The following is a 20,979-nucleotide window of genomic DNA, read 5'->3' as shown; positions in this document are numbered from 1 at the left end:
TACACTGCTGGTGGGAATGCAGTTTGGTGCAGCCACTATGGAAAACAGTGTGGAGATTCCTCAAAAGACTAGGAATAGACTTACCATATGACCCAGGAATCCCACTCCTGGGCTTGTATCCAGAAGGAACCCTACTTCAGGATGACACCTGCACCCCAATGTTCACAGCAGCACTATTTACAATAGCCAAGACATGGAAACAGCCTAAGTGTCCATCAACAGGTGACTGGATAAAGAAGATGTGGTATATTTATACAATGGAATACTACTCAGCCATAAAAACCAACAACATAATGCCATTTACAGCAACTTGGATGCTCCTGGAGAATGTCATTCTAAGTGAAGTAAGCCAGAAAGAGAAAGAAAAATACCATGAGATCGCTCATATGTGGAATCTAAAAAACAAAAACAAAAACAAACAAAAACAAAAAACAAAGCGTAAATACAGGACAGAAATAGACTCATAGAGAATACAGACTTGTGGTTGCCAGGGGGGTGGAGGGTGGGAAGGGATAGACTAGGATTTCAAAATTGTAGAATAGATAAACAAGATTACACTGTATAGCACAGGGAAATATACACAAAATGTTATGATAACTCACAGGGAAAAAAATGTGACAGTGAGTGTGTACATGTCCATGAATGACTGAAAAATTGTGCTGAACACTGGAATTTGACACAACATCGTAAAATGATCATAAATCAATAAAAAAATGTTAAAAAAAAAAAAAAAAACCCTACTGACCTAATGACCTGGACGGGAACAAAAGGTGCAAAATCTTTAAAGGGTCTGACTCTACTTACTGAATCACTCACCACAACCAAGTTTCTAAGACTGTCTGAGTGCCACTGAATGATCAGTGGTTAGAAGGGAAAAGGAGCTATTCTTCAAGGCAATAGATACTGCCAGTAATATTGCCAATAAACTCCTCAATCACAGAGGAAGAGACGGATAAGTCAGGCTAACACGGCTGGAAAGGAGAGCACTGAAAGCAGCAGCATCTATCAAACTCCTGCCCTTCCAGAGATGTCTTATTTTTGAGATCTGTGAATTTACATGTATTACATGTATCCATTCAATAGTCCTTAACCAAGGGTTGTATCAGAATCTCAGGGAAGTATTTCTAAATACTGTGTCTAGACCTGAGTACCTTTATTCAATCCAAATCTTCAGGGGAGAGCCAGGAGAAAAAGAAGGAGGACCAGCTGCGCCATCACTTGCTCCCCACCTACAGCCACAGCCCTGCAGGGGAGCTGCACCCGGCTGAGCACGGAAGACCCCAAGATGAAGGTGTACGTGGAGGGCCATGTGGCCACCAGCACAAGCGAATGCCCCTGCTGGCTGGCTGTCAAACATGACCTGACCTCACTTGCCCAGATTCTAGAACCTGGGATCCTGGGGTGCTCAGGGCCTGTGGCTTGCTGCCTCCCCTGCCCAGGTGAAGTCACCCAGCTCCCCCTGCTGGGTACTGGGTTCCTTCCTCCTCCCACCCACCCCTAGGCAGGCAGCCAGACCTTGTCATCACTTCACTCCCCGCAAGCCTTCATCTTCTTTAGGCGCTGAGCCTACCACCCACTCCCAGGCACTTCCTAATGGGACACTGTTCCTTCTGGGGTAGAAGTGCGGCTGGGAGACAGAGCTCTGCCCTTTCCGTGGGCACTACCTCTAGCCCCTGGCCTTGGCTTTGGAGTTGTTTCCATGATAACAGGGCTTGATGTATTGTATTCAGTATACATATTACTATAAATAAAACACCTGTAGCTAGAAAAGACCCTGTATTTCAAATATCTTGTAAATAAAGTCAGTTGAGCTATACCTTGTCTGTCGCCTCAATATTTGCATTATAGCGGAGCAGCTTTGCTGCAATTGATGTATCTCCAGCCAAGACGGCGTAATGCAGAGCAGTGTTTTGACAGTTGTCCTCAAGATTTGGGTCAGCTCTGTATTCCAGCAGGACAGTGACACATACTTCTTTCTGGCATTGTACAGCCTGTTGGTATCACGCCAAGAAACAGACTGTAAGTGCTAGGCATTCCAAGTTAACATTCCTCAAGTTCCATTAGTTCGTTATATTTAAAACAGATAAATTCATTTTTATTCTAAGTAATTACATCGAATCCATCTCGCGTGGACATGGTTGGCTGCTACACACCTTGATGAGAGCTGTCTTGCCTTCCTTGTCACGAGCATTCAGATTACAATCCCAATGTATGAGGAGACTCACCACTGATGACTGGCCGGTGGTGCAGGCCAAGTGTAGGGCAGTCCTGTGAACATGAGGACTTTTTAGGAAATTAGAGCGTACTAGTTCAAAGATACAATTACTCACGTAATTGTAAACATTCAACAGCATGCTATTCCTACCCCTTTAAAACTAACATTTAGTCTTCTTATCTTAGTTCTTTCTACGGGGAAAGAACAATATTTATTAGCTCTTATTACTCACCACATTAATGGAAGAACTACCTGTTTGAATATAAAGGGCATGCCATTGAGATTCAGCTCACCTTGGGTCTGACTTCTACTTTAACACTGTCCCTTATTAGCTCTCACTTAGCCTGTCTGTGCCTCAATTTCCTCATCAACAAAATGGGCATGAAGTAGTAGTTATCTTACAGGACACCGCTGTGATGCTTAAATGAAAAGCTATGCAAAGTGTCTGGCAGTTCCTTGCACAAAATAACAGCTCAATAATTGTTAGATAATGTTATAATTGTTACCATTACTATTTTACAAAAACAACATTTCAATTAAATAAAATGATAATGTATCTACTTTGCTGCTGCAAGGATGAGAGAGAACACTGTACTTCAATGATTCTAACATGCTCATTTTCTCACTCTTCAACATCTCTGACATGGGAAGGCAATTTAAAATTCATGTCTTAAAACCATAGTTGGCAGCTCCTCCCAGGCCTGCCCCGCCCCGTCCCGCCGCTGTTACCTGTTCTTCCTGTCTCTGCCGTCTACGACATTTTTGTTGCATAACAGCAACACCTCCACTGTGTCCAGATGACCAAAATATGCGGCTTTGTGGAACGGAGTTAGTTCGCGCTTATGGACGTGATACCCAGGCACGGGGTTCTCACGATTCCTGCGCTCTCTCTGATGGATGCTGAAGCCCACGCAGCTCGCGAACTCAGTGAGTCTCTTCTTCATCTGGCTTATCGCCTTCCGACACCGCTCACTTCCCTCTTGGCCTCTTGCCGCCTCCCGATCTCAGCGCCGGCGCTATAGAAGAGCCACAGAAGTCTCGCTGCCACACCTTGGCTGCAAAGCTCAACGGCTCGGAATGTTTGGTCCGGAACAGTCGTAGCCTAGCAACAGCACTGACCCTCAACTGTCCCTCAACTGTCCCTCCAGAGCCAGTGTCCCTGTGAGTGCGCACAGAGACCTGGAGGCCCAGTGTGCCTGGTGCGCACTTGGGAGCCTAAGGCATTTCAAATCTCTGCAATTGCTTGTGGGCCATTTTGGATTCCTTTCAAATGTTGGTGCTAGGTGGTTGAGTGTTTTGGGACATTTCCAGAAGTTAGGCTTGCCCCTGAGAAAGTCATGTTTGTATGCGACTATGGTTAGAGTGGGGTGGAAACACAGCATGCTGAAGGCCTAGTCCCCCAGAGAGCTCCCCACCAAAAGTCTCTGTATCTCCTTATCCCTCAGTTTATTCCTTTCCCCATCCCTCTGGGCCCCAGCCAGTCTCCAGGGAATTTAGCAGATGCAAACAGCAGAAAGCTGTTTTCCTGGTTTCAGAGATTGTGGCAATATGTATCATTAAGTACAAACTTGAGAAACCAATACACGCTCTCCAGATGAAATGAAAATGTGTTTCCGCATGTCTGCTGACCCTGCTCTGTGGCTCAGCCTTATGTTTACATGCTTTCTTCACTTTATTTTTTTGCTTTTATTTCCACCAATTAAATCTTCGATCAATCCAAGATTTATGTGGGAGCATGGCATAACATTTGAGAACTTTTTAACCACATAACTATGAAAACACTACGTCAGTTACTCAGCGAGGCCACGCTGCTGGCTGAGCACTTGCAGGAGGGGGGGAAGGCAGGGCAGGCCTCTGCTTCCTGCCTAACTCCATCCTTCCTCCCTCAGCTGGCTAATTATGGCTTCTGGCCCTGCCACGATCAAAACTGCAGGGGGCGGTAGAGTTCCTAAGTGGCTGACACTCCTGGGAGCTGGTCTTGAGTGGACTGGACCTGGCAAGTGTTTTGAAGCTGACTCTCAGGGGCATTTCTGTGCCCCCCACCTGCCCTCACCTGCAACTCCCCTGACCTAAGGGAATGTGGTGTTACAAACTTCCCCATTTAATCTATCTTTTCTATTAGCATACACTGTTATTGCCCTCATCTTATTAAAAAAAATGCGTTCACCCTCCAGCTGCGGCCCCATTTCTCTCTTCTCCAGCACACATGCCTCCTGCCCCTGCAAAGGAGCTGTTCCCATTCGCTGCCTCTGATTCCTCTCATTTTCCACCCAAGCCAAGTGTGTCCACTCACTGCAACTGCTCACGACAGGGTCACCCACCACCCACCAGGTGCTGACTCCACGAGGAGCTCTCAGTCCTCTCCTCTCACGGCCCAGCAGCCACACTTCCCACCGCTGCTCTCCCCAACTTCCTGAAGCCCTTTCTTCACGGGGCTTCCTGGGTCTCAGGCTACTCTGGTTTCCTCCCACGGCCCTGGCTGGTCTTCTCAGTCCCAGCTCCTGAATGCTGACACACAGCACCCCTGAGGCTCAGTCTTCTGGCCTCTACTACTTTCTGCTGCCGCCCACATCAGCCTTAGGGCTTTATGAATTATCTACAAGTTGGTAACTTCCAAACTGCTATTTCCAATCCAGACCTCCCTCCTGTATTCCAGACTCAAATACCCATTGCCTCTCAACGTCATCTCTCGGAAGTTTAATAGGACTTCTCCTGGGCCGGCCCTCCCCTGGGCCTGACCTTTCCTGATCGTACCCTCTCCTGGACCTGCCCTCTCCTAGGCCTGCCATGACCTGGGTCTGACCTTACCTGGACATGCTGTCACTTGGGCCTGCCCTCTCATTGACCTACCCTCACTTGGACCAGCCTTCTCCTGGGCTTGCCCCCACCTGTGCTTAGCCTCTCCTGTTCCTGCCCTAAGCTGGTCCTGCCCTCTCCCGGGCCTGCCCTTTCCTTGGCCTGCTTGCTCCTGGTCCTTCCCACTATCTCCTGGGCTTCCCCTCACCTGGGCCTGCCCTGTCCTTTGCCTGCCCTCATCTGGTCCTGCCCTCTCTGAACTGCCCTCTCCTGTGCCTGCTCTCACCTGGGCCTGCACGGTCCTGGGCCTGCCCTTGCCTGGACCTGCCCACTATCTCCTGGGGCTTCCCTCTCCTGGGCCTGCCCTCTCTTCAGTCTGCTCTCACGTGGGTCTGCCCTCGGGTTTGTCGGCCCACCACTAGGACTGCCCTCTTCTGGGCCTGCCCTCACCTGGGCCAGCCCTCTCCTGGTCCTGCCCACTATCTCCTTGGCCTCCACTCACCTGGCCTGCCCTCTCCTGGACCTGCCCTCTCCTGGCCTGCCCACACCTGGGCCTGCCTTCTCCTGGTCTTGCCTTCTCCTGGTCTTGCCCTCTCTCTCCTGGGGAAGTAATCCAGAAAGAGAAAGAAAAATACCATATGAGATCACTCACATATGGAATCTAAAAAAAAAAACCAAAATATAAATACAAAACAGTAACTCATAGACATAGAATACAAACTTGTGGTTGCCAAGCGGGTGGGGGTGGGAAAGGACAGACTGGGAGTTCAAAATTTGTAGATACTGACAGGCACATGTAGAATAGATAAACAAGATTATACTGTATAGCACAGGGAAATACATACATACAAGGTCTTACGGTAGCTCACAAGGAAAAAAAATGTGACAATGAATATATGTATGTTCATGTATAACTGAAAAATTGTGCTCAACACTGGAAATTGACACAACATTGTAAACTGACTATAAGTCAATAAAAAAAATGTTAAAAAAAAAAAGTGCTCCATTCAGACCTATGGTTACATGCTGATCTTTTAGGGACAGAGACTAGGTTGGAACCTAAATGTACAGACTGGGAGAGAAAGGGATTTCAACTATTCTGACCAATTCCTGTTGAATGAAACAGAGAGGCCAAGCCCTCCCATTTCAAAAGTGCCCAGTTGGTGAGAAGACCCACTGCAGGGCAGGCGACGGGAAGGAACCTCCTTAACAAAGGTCCCAGATGAGAAAATGGCCCAGTGACACTCACAGCCCAGAGGGCCTTCAGCCTGAATGTCAACGTGGAGAACCCGGGCAGAAGTGGGTGTGAGCCCTTCCCTCACCTGCGCAAGGTGGACGCAGTTTTCAGCACCCCCCTCACCACCCACCTGTCCAGCCTTCCTCACTGAGTCACAAGGGAACTGGGTGGAAAGGATTTCAGCCTCATGTGTTTGGCCCTGGGCGGGGCTGGGATTCCCCTTCCATCTGAGTGGAGGGCAATGATGTCCCCGGAATAGGGTGTGTCTGGAATCAGCTGCTCCAAGTGCCCCGTGTGGGTGTTTCCTGGCACCACAATCTAGAGGGGATGACCTGACAAATTCTGTCTGATGACAATCCAAATGCTTACCGAGTCTTTTATTAGTCAGCATTATAACGTTTATAGTAAAGGGCTCAGCCCAGACACAGCAGAAGTCAACCTCTGCGCTACCTCATGAGATCTGCCCAGGCCACAGCACTGGATGTAATTTACTCTCATAAATTCCCTCTCCATTAAATGTGAGCTCACACTTGACCCTTAGCTACTTCAACAACCTCCCATTTAGGTTCCTGGGGAAGGTTCTCACATACAACATCCAGGGCTTATGACAGTGACCCCAAAGCATCCCAAATGTTAGAGACATGTACACCTAAGATACACTTCTCGGGGAGAGATCTCTCTATTAAAACAGCTACTCCAGGTAATGGATAAGAGAGCAGTGTTGTCTGAACACGTCCTGCCACACACAGGATGCAAGTCAACATTCGGACAGGCTCAAGTTGTGTTTATCTTTGTTCATGGTCCCTGCTTCTTTTTGTAAAGTCTTGTAAGTTTACTTTCTCTCAGATGTTCTGATATTCTTCTTACTCAAATTAGTAATTTCTGTTCTCTGTATTATTAATCTACTTAGAAAATGGAATAGTACTAAGACAGATTGGCAATCTGTTACGAGCCAATGAAGGCAAACTTTCAGGTAGGTTCCTAACAAAGACGTGTCTGTTACAATGAAAGCCCATATTGACAGGGTCTATGAATGATTTGCATTTACTACTGGGGTTTTTTAACTCATATATAGCTAATTTGCATTTTCCCCAAATCCATTTTTGCTTACTAACCCTACAGTTGATACCCTTACGATTTAACTCATCAAAAGCAATCACTTAAGCACTGTACGCAGGCATGTTTGTGGCCTGCGTTCTCATAGGCTGCCAAGCACGACACAAACATGAGACTAAGTTCATCAGGAAATGACTGTGCATGTGACCCAGGGCCACACCAACTCATCTACTGCCCTGCGCCAGCAACCACAGCAGGAGGCGCCGTAAAATCTATGGAGCTCTTCTGCCAGCTCTGAGCTGACAACAGTACTTACAGGTTCCGGGGGCCTCATGCCAGCCAGGGGAGCGCACACACGCGGCGCTGCTGCACCGGCCAGGGGCAGGGTCCAGCCAACGTCCCCGCTGTTCGGTGGATTGTACACTTGGACATTTCTGGCCAGTCCTCTCACCACTGAGAAAGGAAAAGGCAACACATATTTCTTACGCCTGTTTACACATGGCAAGCTATCACTTACCCTGAACTTCTGCTCTGTAGTAGGAGAAATACTGACTTCCTTAAACTTTGAATTATCTACACACAAAAGCACATGAAAACTCTCCAAATCCACATTTAGCCAAACTCAGCCAGCTAGGGCCTTGGTCTCTATGGAAGCTAAGTTGTTGTCAACAAAAACAAGGGAGTAAAAGTAGTAATACTGGGTTGGCCACAAAAGGACAAGGGACAAGGGGCAAGAGCGAGAAACTGGAAAAGCAGCTTCAGTTTTCCAGCACAGGTCATGGAGAGAGACACAAGAGGATTCTATCATCTCTGACTCTAAATGAGAACTGACAACACGGAGGATGTCCATCTAATCCGGGCAGCTAGATTAGCTGGTTTCAATCATTCATTTCTTCTCATTCAACAGACACTGAATGTCTTCTGTGATTCAAAGAAAAGGCAAACATAGGGAGAAATCAAAGATACACTCAGTTCTCAATTAACTGCCCCAATAGGGACTTAGAAAAACATGCAAATTAAATCCATGTATTATCTCCAAACTCCACTTTAGCAATAACATCATTTTTCTAGACCACTAATCTTTTGCCAAAAGATGTCATCCATACTTGCTTTCTTTGAGCCATCAGCACGTATATTTTTAAGCAAAAAAAAAAATATTTAGAGGTATGCACCGAAGCCTTTAAACAATACTACAAAGAATTGTAAAACCACTATAAACTGATTTCTTAACATATTAATAGCAAATGAAAGCACAGAGAGATTTCCAATGCCAAAAAGCACTTCATCAGCAGAGAAATGTGCTATCAAGTAACACGACCAGCAGATTTCAACAACCAACACTGAAAGCTAGTGACAAAACACTGCTTCGTACAATTTATTAAGCACAAAGCAAAGCTCATGAACTTTTGTCAGTGACAGAGAACACTGATAACTAAATACATTTAGAAATCCTGAAGTTATCACTTCAGAAGAATGTCATTTTTATTTCATACACTAAAATATTAACAATTGGTGGGGGTTGGAAGGTAAACTGTGTAATTGTTACATTTTTATTCCGTCATTATGTATTTCCCAAATTTTCTCTCTACTTTAAACTTTACGCTATACTAAAAAGCAAAATGCATCATGAAGACGCTAAATTTGTCTGCCTTCTTACTTCCATGTTCTTCCAGTGTCTGGTGTACACCTTCCATTACCCTCAGGATAAGGGGGAACCACTGTAACGGTGTCTGGGGCATCTGGCTGCAGATTCCTAAGAACGGCATCATTGGAAACAAAAAAGACAAGAGAGCAGCATTATGTAATCACATTTATAATTAAGGCTACAGGTAAACAGTATGTTACCTTAAAACCAAGACCACTTTTTAGCCAGGTAAAATTGTGAATTAACATCAGCGATCTTCTAAATCACGGTATTTCTCACTTTACGTGGAAAAACAATCTTCAGTAACAATATTCAGTGGTGGTGCCTCTAAGGCATACTCACACTATAGGGTTAATTTTCTATAAAATGAGTCTAATGGTATAGTTCCCTTGCTTAAAAAATTTAGTAGTTCTCCAGTACACAGAAGATTCAGTATATTATTTCTTAGCTTTACATATTAAATTGTTCACTGTAAGCCCCCAAACCCTATTTTCCAGTCTCTATACTTTTAACTCCTCCCCCCGACACACCGTGTATAGCTTAATCTTCTGCTATCCTCCCCACCATGTCACCCTCTGAAGATGCATGTTGCTTTGTGCCTTTAAGTCTCTACACACCCAGGACCCTTCATCTAGAACCCCTTCCCAATTCCCTGCCTAGAAAACTGACACCAATTATTTAAGCCCAGTTCACACGTACCTGGGAACTCCTGTCTGACTCTCTCAGTCTCTCTCTCTCTCCTCTTGTTCCTGCAGCACTTTTTTTTACTATGTCTGGTGTAGTGCTTTTAACACTATACTGCACTTACGTAAGTGCTTCTTTGCTCCATATGAGAAAATTAAAGAAAACATTATACACTTACCTGTGCCCCCCAGAGCCTACCGTACTGTGGTAGGTGGGGGTGTGGGGGGCACAGTAGTGGGAAAATGAAGTGTGTCAATGAATGACCTCCATATCTCTGTCTCTTAGGCCAGCTGCCTCCCACTCACTGCTGTGGTTTCCATCCTGTGTACGTGTCTCCTACTACTATTACTGCCACGTGGGAATCCTGGGTTGTGCTATGTGTCCCTGTCACCGTCCTATTCCTTATCTCTATCACTTGTGGCCATAATGGTAGTGAGCAAAGCACTCTCCCAGCAGTGCCGTGGTGGTGACGAGTGGAATACTAGCTACATGACACAGTACTTTCAACTGAGCATCTCACTACTCAACATTAATATAGTTGTATTCTAGGGAAGATTTCCCAAGAAAAACTCTAGTCATCATTAACCCTTTCTGAGGATGACAGAAGTCTGAACAAATAACATGAAGCCCAAAGAGAATACAGTTGCATCTACTACAGCAGAAGGTATGGGGGGAGGCGGGGGGAGCCCCTGTGGTGATAATGTCTAGGGTGATTGTAGGTTACAGCTCCAGAAATATCTCTGTGATCTCAGTGCTTCTTATGTAAAGACGGGCACCCTCATGTCCAGACTTAGAGATCCACAACTGCTCCCAAATCTAAACACACACACACACACACAATGTGTAGAAATTGCTATTAAAAGGAACTATCAACTGAAGAAATGATCACAATCAAAAGTTCTTAAGTGGATGTTCAATAATTGTCTCTCAGCTAGATGTTTCTTCCCAATATATTCTGCAAAATTTACCTGAAGCTCCTTAATGACTATTTCAATCGGTTCAGGAAAGTGAGTGGAAACCAGCTCTGCAGCTTTACCAGGCTTCAGGGACACAAGTTCCTGGAATGAAAGACAAAGATAAAATGATCTTTAATGCTAAATTTAAATATAATTTCCACAGATGTGAAGCATGAGCACCCACTTCAAAATTTTCATGAGCTTCTACACTGCCTTTCAGGAGACCTCAATACAAGGGCCTCAATTTTACTGAAAGGCATATTGCAAATAAGCAAAACTCTACAAGTACCATTCAAAAAAATTAGATTTTGATATAAAACATAATTCAGAATTCTTAGAAAATCAAAGAACTAAAAATTCAGGATTTAGGCGATGACTTCTACAGGATGAAAAGGAAAACACACCTCCCCAAATTCCCCTTCAGGGAATTTCACCCTTGATAGCAAAGCAGTAACTTCAAAGAAATGAAAAAAAGAATAGAGTTGTGATTTCTCTGACTAAGAATTCTGAAATTTTACTTCTGATGCCTGGTGGACTTTGAAATCAGAAGTGTCTTAAGAAACTAAAGGTCCTAACTCGAAGAGGCTGACCACTCTTCGTAAGGCCTATTTCTGTCTAATCGAAGACTTTCAATCTGCCCTCCCGTTGAACTTTCCTACATACCACTGGCTCTCCTTTTCTTCTTGAAACTCTCTGCATACTTGGTTTCTGTGACCCTATTGCACCTTTTCAATTGCATGTTCTATTCCTAAAATGCAAAGATTGGCTACAGATCAACATATTATATTGTCAAATAAGAATACGATAAGTTACTGTGGCAGCAAAATGTATGACATAAATAGTAATTTTGTGATAGTATCTGTAGATGGATAATAATTAGCTGACAAAAATAACTGTAGTTTACACCACTTTTATGCAATACACCTCAGAACAGAGAAGGTAATATCACAAATGAAAAAAATGATGCTACTGATCTTCAGACATTAAAAAGAAACTATTATGAATTAATTTGTGTTCAGAATTTGAAAATTTAAACAAAACGGGTAAATTCCTAGAAAAATATAATTTACTAAACTGATGTAAGAAATGGAAAACCTGCGTTGATTTTTAACCACTAAAGAAATTGAATAAACAGTCAAAAATCTTCCCACATGGAACACTCTCGGCCCAAACAGCCTCACTGGTTAAGTCCTAGCAATCATGTAAGGAAGGAGTATTTCCAACATTAAATCTCTTACGAAGAATAGAAGAGAAAAAACTTCTTCAGCTCACTGTATAAGGCTAACAAAGTTCTGATACCTAAATCCAACAGAAGAAAGAAAAGGAAAATTACAGATCCATCTTAATCGTGAACAGATACAAACATCCTAAATAAAAACAAAATCCAAAATATATAAAAAAAGATCAAGTTACAGTTACCCAGAGTTCAACACATAAAATTCACAACAAAAATATAAGCGAGAAAAAGGTAATAAAATTTACTCTTGAGAAAAAGTTAGCATACTAGAAATAGAGGACTTCCATAATAAAATTTATAGTAAATACCACACATATTAGAAATAAAAATTTATTAAATATTAACAATAGCACTATTGTGCTAAAAATATAAAGTTGTAAACCTAACAATCTAGAGATGAAAAATCTCCATAGAGAAAATTATACAACTTTATAGAAAGATAACTGAATAAAGGGTTATGCTAAGTGGTCACTGAATAGGAGACTCACAATGTGAAGATGTCAATTTAAATTGAAATTGAATGACACATTCAATGCAATCCCTAACAGAATTGTAAGGTTAAAACAGTTTTTGGGGTGAACTTGACAAGCTGATTCCAAAATGTGTTTGGAAGTATCAAAGGTCAAGAATAGCCAATACTCTCCTAAAGATATCAAGACTTATAATAAAGCAACAATATTTAGGACAGTGTGGTACCGATGTAGAGACGAAGATCAATCAAATATAACAGGGCCCAGAAAAACTGACCGAGCATGTAAACCCTTGATACACTCATGGTAAGGCCGCACTGCTGAGCGTGGGAAAAGGCAATCTTTCAACACAGCTGCTGCTGGGAGAACCAGGTGTCCATATTTCCAAAAATTAGATGGACCTCCACCTCAAACTATATACAAAAGCTGCTTTCAGATGGATCTAAGAATTAAAGATGAAAAAAAAAAAAAACTTCTAGATAATAAAGGAGGACTTCTCCTTTGACATGGAAACAAAACAATTATTTTGACTACTTGGGGGAAAAAAAAGCTTTTATTAAAAAGAACCATAAAAAAAAGCCACAGAGACGATATTTGCAACAGGTATCACTGACAGAAAGACTTAATATCCAGGTACATAAAGAACTCCTACAGATCAGTGAGGACAAGAGACATTCCACCAGAAAAATGGGCAGGAGACTTGAATCAGCACATCACAGAAAGGAAATTTAAATGGCCAACAAATATAACAAGGCCACCAATCTCATTAGTAATTAAGGATATGTGAATTTAAAATATAATGAAATAATGTATCATTACACATACACTAGATTGACAAGATGTTTAAATCAAGCAAGAATATAGAGCTAATGGCAGGGGGAGGGGGGCTGCCCTACTGAGCAGGTGGATTTGCCCCAGGCTCCCGTCCCCCAACACCTGGCTTGTGGGCAGCCTTTGCTGCCCCCAGTGTTGGGACACACATTTCCTAGTTTGCTTACTGGAGGCTGGTGAGATGTGGTCAGCTGGTAGCGGTCAGGTGGCCCCCGCACCCTGCCCACCTCCCAGGAGCAGGCAGACTGGGACACGTGGTCCTGCAACCTGGGGCAGCAGAGGCCACCCCCAAGCCAGGCCACAAGGGAGACTGGAGCAAAGAGGCCAGCTCCTCCAAGGCAGGCACCCTCCCTCAGCTGCCCCCTCCTCCCTGACTGCACCATGCCCACCTCCTAGGAGCTTGCTGACCTGGGGACATGCCTACAGTGAACTTGAGGCAGCAGAGGCCACCCCCAGGCCAGGGCACAGGGGAGATGGGAGCAAATGACTGGTTCGAAAGGGGCAGCCCCTCTCCTCCCGCCGCTGCTGCCACTGCTGCTACCATCCTCCCAGCCCCCTGACTGCACTGAGCCCATGGTCCTGCCAAAGTGGGTACAGAGGGAACATATTTCAACATAGTAAAAGCTATTTATAGCAAACCTATGGCCAGCGTAATACTCTACAGTGAAAAGCTGAAAGCCTTTCTGCTCAAATCTCGAACAAGACAAGGATGCCCTCTCTCACCAGCTCTATTCAATACAGTATCAAAAGTCCTAGTATAGCAATTAGACAACAAAAAGAAAGAAAAGGGATCCAAGGTGTAAGAGAAGAGGTAAAAGTGTCATTAATCCAAGGTGGAAGAGAAGAGGTAAAAGTGTCATTATATGCGGATGACATGGTACTATACACAGAAAACCCTAAAGGTTCCCCACAAAAACTGTAAGAGCTAATGAAAGAATTCAGCAAGGTAGCAGGACACAGCATCAACATGCAGAAACGAGTGGCATTCCTTTGCACGAAAGTAATAATCCCTTTAAAAACTACATCCAAAAACATAAAATACTTAGGAATAAATCTGACCAAGGAAGTGAAAGACATATGCGGAGACCTACAAAACACTGACTAAGGAAATTAAAGAGGACTTAAAGAAATGGAAAGATATCCCATGTTTTTGCATTGGAAGAATTAATACTGTTCAAATGGCCACACTGCCCAAACCAATCTACAGATTTAATGTGATCCCTATCAAATTACCCAGGACATTTTTCACAGAATTACAACAAATTATCTTCAAATTTATATGGAATCACAAAAGACCCAGAATTACCAAAGCATTACGGAAGAAAAAGAATGAAGATGGAAGAATAACCCTCCCAGACTTCAGACAATACGACAGAACTACAGCCAAAACAGCCTGGTATTGATACAAAAACAGACAAACCGATCAACGGAACAGAATAGAGAGCCCAGAAGTAAACCCACAAACTTTTGGTCAATTAATCTTTGACAAAGGAGGCAAGAAAATACAACGGAGTAAAGACAGTCTCTTCAGAAAATAGTGTAGGGAACACTGGACAGCTGCATGTAAATTAATGAAGTTAGAATATTCCTTCACACTATACACAAAAATAAATTCAAAATGGCTAAGACTTAAACATGTAGACAACACACTATAAACCTTAGAAGAAAACATAGGCAAAGCATTACCTGACATACATCTCAGCAATGTTCTCCTAGGGCAGTCTACCCAAGCAACAGAAGTAAAAGCAAAACTAAACACACGGGACCTAACTGAACTTACAAGCTTTTGCACAGCAAAGGAAACCATCAGCAAAACAAAATGACAACCTACAGAATGGGAGAAAATATCTGTAAATAATTCCACTGACGAAGGCTTAATTTCCAGAATACATAAACACCTCATAAAACTTAATAACAAAAAACAACCCAGTCCAAAAATGGGCAGATCTAAACAAGCATTTCTCCAATGAAGACTACAAACGGCCAATAGGTACATGAAAAAATGCTCAATATCACTAATGAGAGAAATGCAAATCAAAACTACAATGAGGTATCAGCTCACAAAGTCAGAATGGCCATCACTCAAAAGTTCATGAACTAAATGCAGAGGGTGTGGAGAAAAGGGAACCCTCTTACACTGCTGGTCAGAATGTAGTTTGGTGTAACCATTACGGAAATTCCTCAAAATACTAAAAACAGACTTACCCTATGATCCAGCAATCCCACTTCTTGGTATAAATCTAAAGGGTACTACAATGTGAAAAAAAAATACCTGCACCCCAGTGTTCATAGCACCACTATATACAATAGCCAACACAATAAAGCAACAGATGACTGGATGAAGAAGTTGTGGTGTATTTATACAATGGAATACTACTCTGCCATAAAAAAGGATAAAATAACGCCATTTGCAGCAACACGAATGAACCTACAGATCATCATTCAAAGTGAAGTGAGCCAGAAAGAGAAAGAAAAATACCATATAATATCACTCATCTGCAATCTAAAAAAAAAAAAAAAAAAGACACTAAGAACTTATCTACAAAACAGAAACAGGCTTGCAGACTTAGTAAACAATCTTATGGTTATCATGTGAAGGGGGTGGGAAGGGATATATTTGGGATTTTGAGATTTACAAATGTTAGCCACTACATATAAAAATTGATTTTAAAAAAAGTTTCTTCTGTATAGCAGAGAAACCTACGTTCAGTATCTGAAAATAACCTATAGTGGAAAAGCTGTTACAGCCACCAACTGAGGAAGCAAGATAAGAAAGGAGAGTTAGTTATCCTGGGCTAGAGCCGGGTCCTCAGAAAGTCCTTGCTCAACGCTGACGCTGCCCCCTGACTCCTGACTGCACTGCGCCCTCCTCCCAGAAAGCTGGTATGAAGACATGCGCCCCGAGAACCTGTGCTCACAGAGGCCATCCCCAGGACAGGCCCCGGGAAAGATGGGAGAAAGTCACCTGCTGGGGGAGGATAGCACCCCTCCCTGCCGCCGCCCTGTAACCACACCGCCCCTGCCTCCCAGGAGCCCACTGTCCTGGAAACAAGTGTCCTGCAAACCTGGGGCAGCGGCGGGAGAGGGGAGCTGCCCATGGAGAGTGGGTTGATTTGCCCCCATCTCCCCAGAGGCAGGGCCGGGGGGGGCGGCCTCTGCTGCCCCAGGTACGTCCTGAGGTCAGCCTGCTCCTGCGAGGAGGGCAGGCAGCGGCGGCAGAGGCGGGTTTAGGGGTCTGTCTATGCGAGTCCGTGGATTTGCTTCAAACTCCCCTGCGGCCTTGTCCTGGCCTCCACCTCTGCTGCCCAGGGTTCGCAGGACTCGGGTTACAAGTCGGCCTGCTCCTGGAAGGCAGGTGCTGTGCTGTCAGGGAGAGTGGGGGACGGAGGCAGAGGCTGCAGCACTGGGCTGCTTCGTGCGAGCGCGGGGATTTGCTCCCATTTACGTCTGTCGCTGCCGCCATGCCCGCACACTGACCGCACCGCACCTGTCTCTCAGGAAGAGGCCGCCCCCAGGACAGAACGCTGGGAAGACAGGAGCATATCAACAAGATACAAGAGGCAGACCTCCCTCCCTGCCGCCGATGCCACCGCCCCCGCACCCTGACAGCACCCCGTCGCCTCCCAGGAACAGGTTGACCACGAGAGGAGCACCCCGTGATCATGGGGAAGCACAGGCCGCCCCAGGCCGCGGGGCAATAGGGAACAAATCCAGAGGCTCGCATGGGGCAGCCCACACTCCACCGCGGCCCCGCGACGGCACCGCACCCGCCTCCCGGAAACAGGCCACGAATTGAGGGCCAGTCGGAGGTGCTCCGGGGCCGTCCTGCGCCCTCCCACCTCCCGGGGGTGCTCTACTTTCCCAAACACGAGTTCAACCCGCGGCGAAGACGCGGGTTCAGAGATTACTAACGGGGGGAGGGGGCACCATGAACCAACGCGGCGGACCGCACACACCTCAGGGTCCTAATGGGCCGCGCGGACCAGGCCTCACCCACGCACCCCTCCCTGGGCTCCTACCCAGTTGCGCATCCCAGGCCTCACCCGCAGGCTCCCGGACCTGCGCGCCCCCACCAGCGCCCCTTCACCTGCCCGGCGGTGGCAGCGGAGGCGACGGCAAGCGGCGGCCCAGTCCCCGGGCCGCCTTCCTCCTCGGGAGCTAGTCCAGGAGCGCTCGGCTCCCACCTGGCTTCCACAAGCTGTGACTGGGCTCCCGCATCCTCGCGTGCGCGCTCCTCCTCCTCCAGCAGGCAGACCGCACCCTCTGGCTGGGGCTCCTGATGTATAGGACCTGGCGAGTCGGGCCAGGTGGGGCGGGTCTCCATCACCAAAGCCCCCACTCTGGCATCGACCAGGTCCTGGAACTCAGCCAGAACCACCACTCGCCCCGGGTCAGCCCACACCCCCCAGCTCCACTCGCCCTGCCCTCCCACCCCGTTACTGTCCCCCCCCCACCAGCCAGGCCCAGCCTCCCACCATACCCCTAAGACAGAGCTCCTTCTCACACTGAGGTCCCGGTCCCCACTCCCCAGCCTGCTAGATACTAAGGTATGGCCCCCACACCCCAAGCTCACCCCTCATGCCTCACCAGGACCCCCAACATCCCAAAATGGCCACTGTCTCCCCATCAGCTTGGTCAATTCCACTCCGACCAGACCCCACTCCACAGACTGTCCCCCGTCACGGCGGGATCCCCCCCCTCCAAGTGCACCCGTACCTGGAGCTGACCCCCCTCACCCCCGGGTAGGGCAGGGAAGTCCGTGCTCCGGTCACTATAGGACTGCCCCCAGCGAGGGATCCGGTACAGCTAGTGTCAGACACTACAGGGCTCCGCTGGCCTGGCTGAAGGCGGTTCCAATTCCCGAGCACCATGATCCTGGCCCTCTGTGGCTTGTCTAAGATGGCGGGTCAGGGTGGTCCCTGGTTGCCCATCCCTGGCCTGTGGGCCTTGGATGGTTGATGGCCCAGATGGTGATCAGAACCCCTAGAGTGGAAGCACTGGGCACACGGATATGCAGCGGTGGCAGGGGGTGGGGGGTGCAACTGAGCCCGGGGGATAGACAGCAGGCGGTGGGGGCTGTATGCATGAGGCTGTGTGCCTGGCCTGGGCTCAGCCCAGGTGGCTTCAGGGACCGTGTTCATTCACCCTGGGACAGAGGGAAGAGGGACGGGAGATTTAAAAGTGCCCATGTTAGGAGCCCACAGCTGGAGAGCCAAGCAGGCAGCCGTGCTGGCCTGGCCACCTTGGAACCTGCCATGACACTGGTCCCTTGCATCCCGAGAGACTGCTGACTGGCCAATGAGACTTCCCCTGCCCTCCTCACCCTCATATAGTTTACAGGCAATTGAAGGGACTTTGACAGGTCATTTTAATCACCTGTAATTGTTACTTTGTGGGAGATCAGGTCCAAGTTACAGTGAACCTGGCAGGGCTCCTGCCCCAACCCCAGCCTTGGGCAGAGGAGGACCCACCCACACACATCCTCTTACCTCTCACCAAAAGGCACTGTAGTAGAAAAGCACACACCAGACTTCATATTAGATCTGTTCCTTTTCCTTTAACCCTGTGCCCTGTTTTCTAGGCTTAGTCTTGCCAGCTCTGCACCTTTTGTAAAACAATGTTGCCTTTAGCCTGAAATAGACAGCAGAGCCTATTCTTGGAGCTCTGACCTTTAAGGATGTTAGCACTTCTGCACTCCTATAAAGATAACAAGTTGTAGAAGAGGAAACAACCTTTGTTTTGTTGGGGGTTTTACAGGGGCACCGTGACCTGTCCCACGTGGACAGCGGCAAAAAATTTCCAGATAATCTGTTCTGAAGTCAGTGTGTGGTGGGTTCTTGGGTGTTTACTGTTAGGCTGCATAACTCACATGTTACATGTGTATCCAATATTACATAAATTATAAAGAATGCCACCCAGTTTGGCTGCCACCCCCACACTGCCAGAGACAGGAAGGCAGAAGAGCCCTAAAAGCAACCTAAAGCCCCTCCCCTGCCTAAACTACTTTGCCCTCCCCTCCTTCCTGCCCCCAGCCCCGAACAGCAGGCCTCAGCCCAGCACAAGAGCAGGGGAAGCAGCACTGGGGTAAGTCTGAGGTCAGCGGGAGACATCTCATGACCACCCCCACCTCACTGTGCCACCTTAGAGAGGTCCATCCTTATCACATGACTCCACCTGGGCCTCAGGTGCCCAGACCAGTGCTGGACACTGGCCCAAGCTGGATCATATTCTCTGCCCCAGGAGTCAGAGTGCTCTGGGCAGCTAGGGTCAGCGCTCTTCTGCCAAGTGCATGGGGATGTGGTAAAAGTGAACAGAGAGAAAAAAAAAAAAGCTGTGCAGAGATGCAGGATGCAAGATTTTGTAAATGTAAACAGGGAGAGGAGTCGCTGCCTTGGTCATTTTTAGTTCCTGGTTACATCCATACCTGAAACTGTAACTGCTCTTCCTGTCCCTGCAACATCATGAGAAACATCCCTGGATCTTAATCACAAACCCCTCAGTTTCTACAGCCCATTTTCTACAAGTCGAGCCTGAAACACTCTAGCACCCTTCCCTACCTTTCACTCAGCTAGCTCCAAGTCATTCTCCAGGTCCCAGCTTAAACAGCACTTCTTCCAGGAAACCCTCCCGGACTACTCCGCAAAAACTTTGCTCCACTTTTTATGGGTATAAAAGGGAGCACTCTGCACCTCACCATATTTCGTAAATGTGATTGCTTTCCCGTTGGACTGTAAACACCAAAGTGTAAAAACCACTTCAATCCTATTGCTTAGCACGTAAGTCACGTACACAGTAACGTTACTAAATGGATCAAAATCAAGAAACTGGTGGAGGACATAGAAGGAGTGAGAATGATGAACACCCTTCTGATAAAAATGAAGCTGCTTTGACCCTACCTTCCTCATCCCTTCCAAGTTGCTGGTTCCTCCCTCCTCCATCGCCACAACAGGCCCAAGCTGGTCATGACAAACATCATTTTATACTTTGGTGCCAACACATTCAGGAACCCAGGCTGCAGGAAGCACGTTTCCAGGTAACTCGCTGTAGCACAGGAAAGTCTACAGTAGTTCAGGGGCAAAAAATTACACGTTTTAAGTCTAGAAAAATCTCAGTTCTGCTGTACATTTACTGACTCTCAACTCTAGACAAGTTATCTAAGGCCCAGTTTCCTTATCTGTAAGTAAAAAAATAATACCTCAAAGATGAGGATGAAAATGACTGAAACCACAGCACGTAAGGCAAGCTTGCAACTAACGCTAGTCAGCTGGTCACAGTGAGGTCCACGCAGATCTCACCCCTAGACCCCACCCCCAGCTCCCACCAGCCACGGCCGGCTTCAGAGCCCAGAGCCTGCCCTAAGACTGTGTACCTGAGAGAGAACTTGGAGAACATCTATGCTGTTGGCTTTCCAATGTATGGGAGCCCTAAGAAGTGAAAGAGAAAAGAGAAGCAAAAAGGAAGAAAGAGCATCTCAGGGTCAGGCAGGGGGGCGAGCAGAGCAGGCTGGACTTGGGGTCGGGTACCTCGAGACGTCTGTTGGGGAATTTGGTTGTTTTCTACTTAGGTAATTACCGCAAGCAAGGCGAGGAATAAACTATACAGAGTTCCCGGAAAACTCAACTTCGATGTTTTTCAAAACAACCTTTGTATTAATGCCTGAGAACTGAGAACATACAAATTAAATCGAGCAGAATGGCTTATCAATTATAGCCAACCACCAGAAGCACATTATTAGCGATGTTACTAATATCAAAATGACTTCTGTTTGCATTTTGCTTGCACTCAAAACTGTTCAGAAACTCTGGATGTTCCGTTGCTCATGTGAGATGGTCTCCTCACATCTTTGAGCTCC

At 46.4% G+C, this 20,979-nt stretch overlaps 1 protein-coding gene across 9 annotated transcripts in view; it reads right to left on the bottom strand.

Annotated features, from left to right (window-relative positions):
- Positions 1-20,979, bottom strand: part of LOC141578203 (coiled-coil domain-containing protein 144A-like) — a 136,650-nt gene that overhangs the window by 56,349 nt on the left and 59,322 nt on the right. For 7 of the 9 annotated variants that reach the window (XM_074367782.1, XM_074367783.1, XM_074367787.1 and 4 more), the window contains exons 2-7: positions 10,602-10,691; positions 8,962-9,057; positions 7,621-7,757; positions 2,945-3,231; positions 2,154-2,268; positions 1,818-1,991 (exon numbers count right to left, since the gene is read on the bottom strand). The gene's annotated coding sequence lies outside the window, so the exon portion shown is untranslated. Of the gene's footprint in view, positions 1-1,817; positions 1,992-2,153; positions 2,269-2,944; positions 3,232-5,513; positions 5,612-7,620; positions 7,758-8,961; positions 9,058-10,601; positions 10,692-20,979 lie in introns of all 9 variants that reach the window. The other 2 variants (XM_074367781.1, XM_074367784.1) reach the window with 2 other exon arrangements.

The sequence above is a fragment of the Camelus bactrianus genome, chromosome 7 (assembly GCF_048773025.1).
Source record: "Camelus bactrianus isolate YW-2024 breed Bactrian camel chromosome 7, ASM4877302v1, whole genome shotgun sequence".
Classification (NCBI taxonomy): Eukaryota; Metazoa; Chordata; class Mammalia; order Artiodactyla; family Camelidae; genus Camelus; species Camelus bactrianus.
Note: the sequence above shows the minus strand (reverse complement) of the source record. Positions and strands in the feature narration are given on the sequence as shown.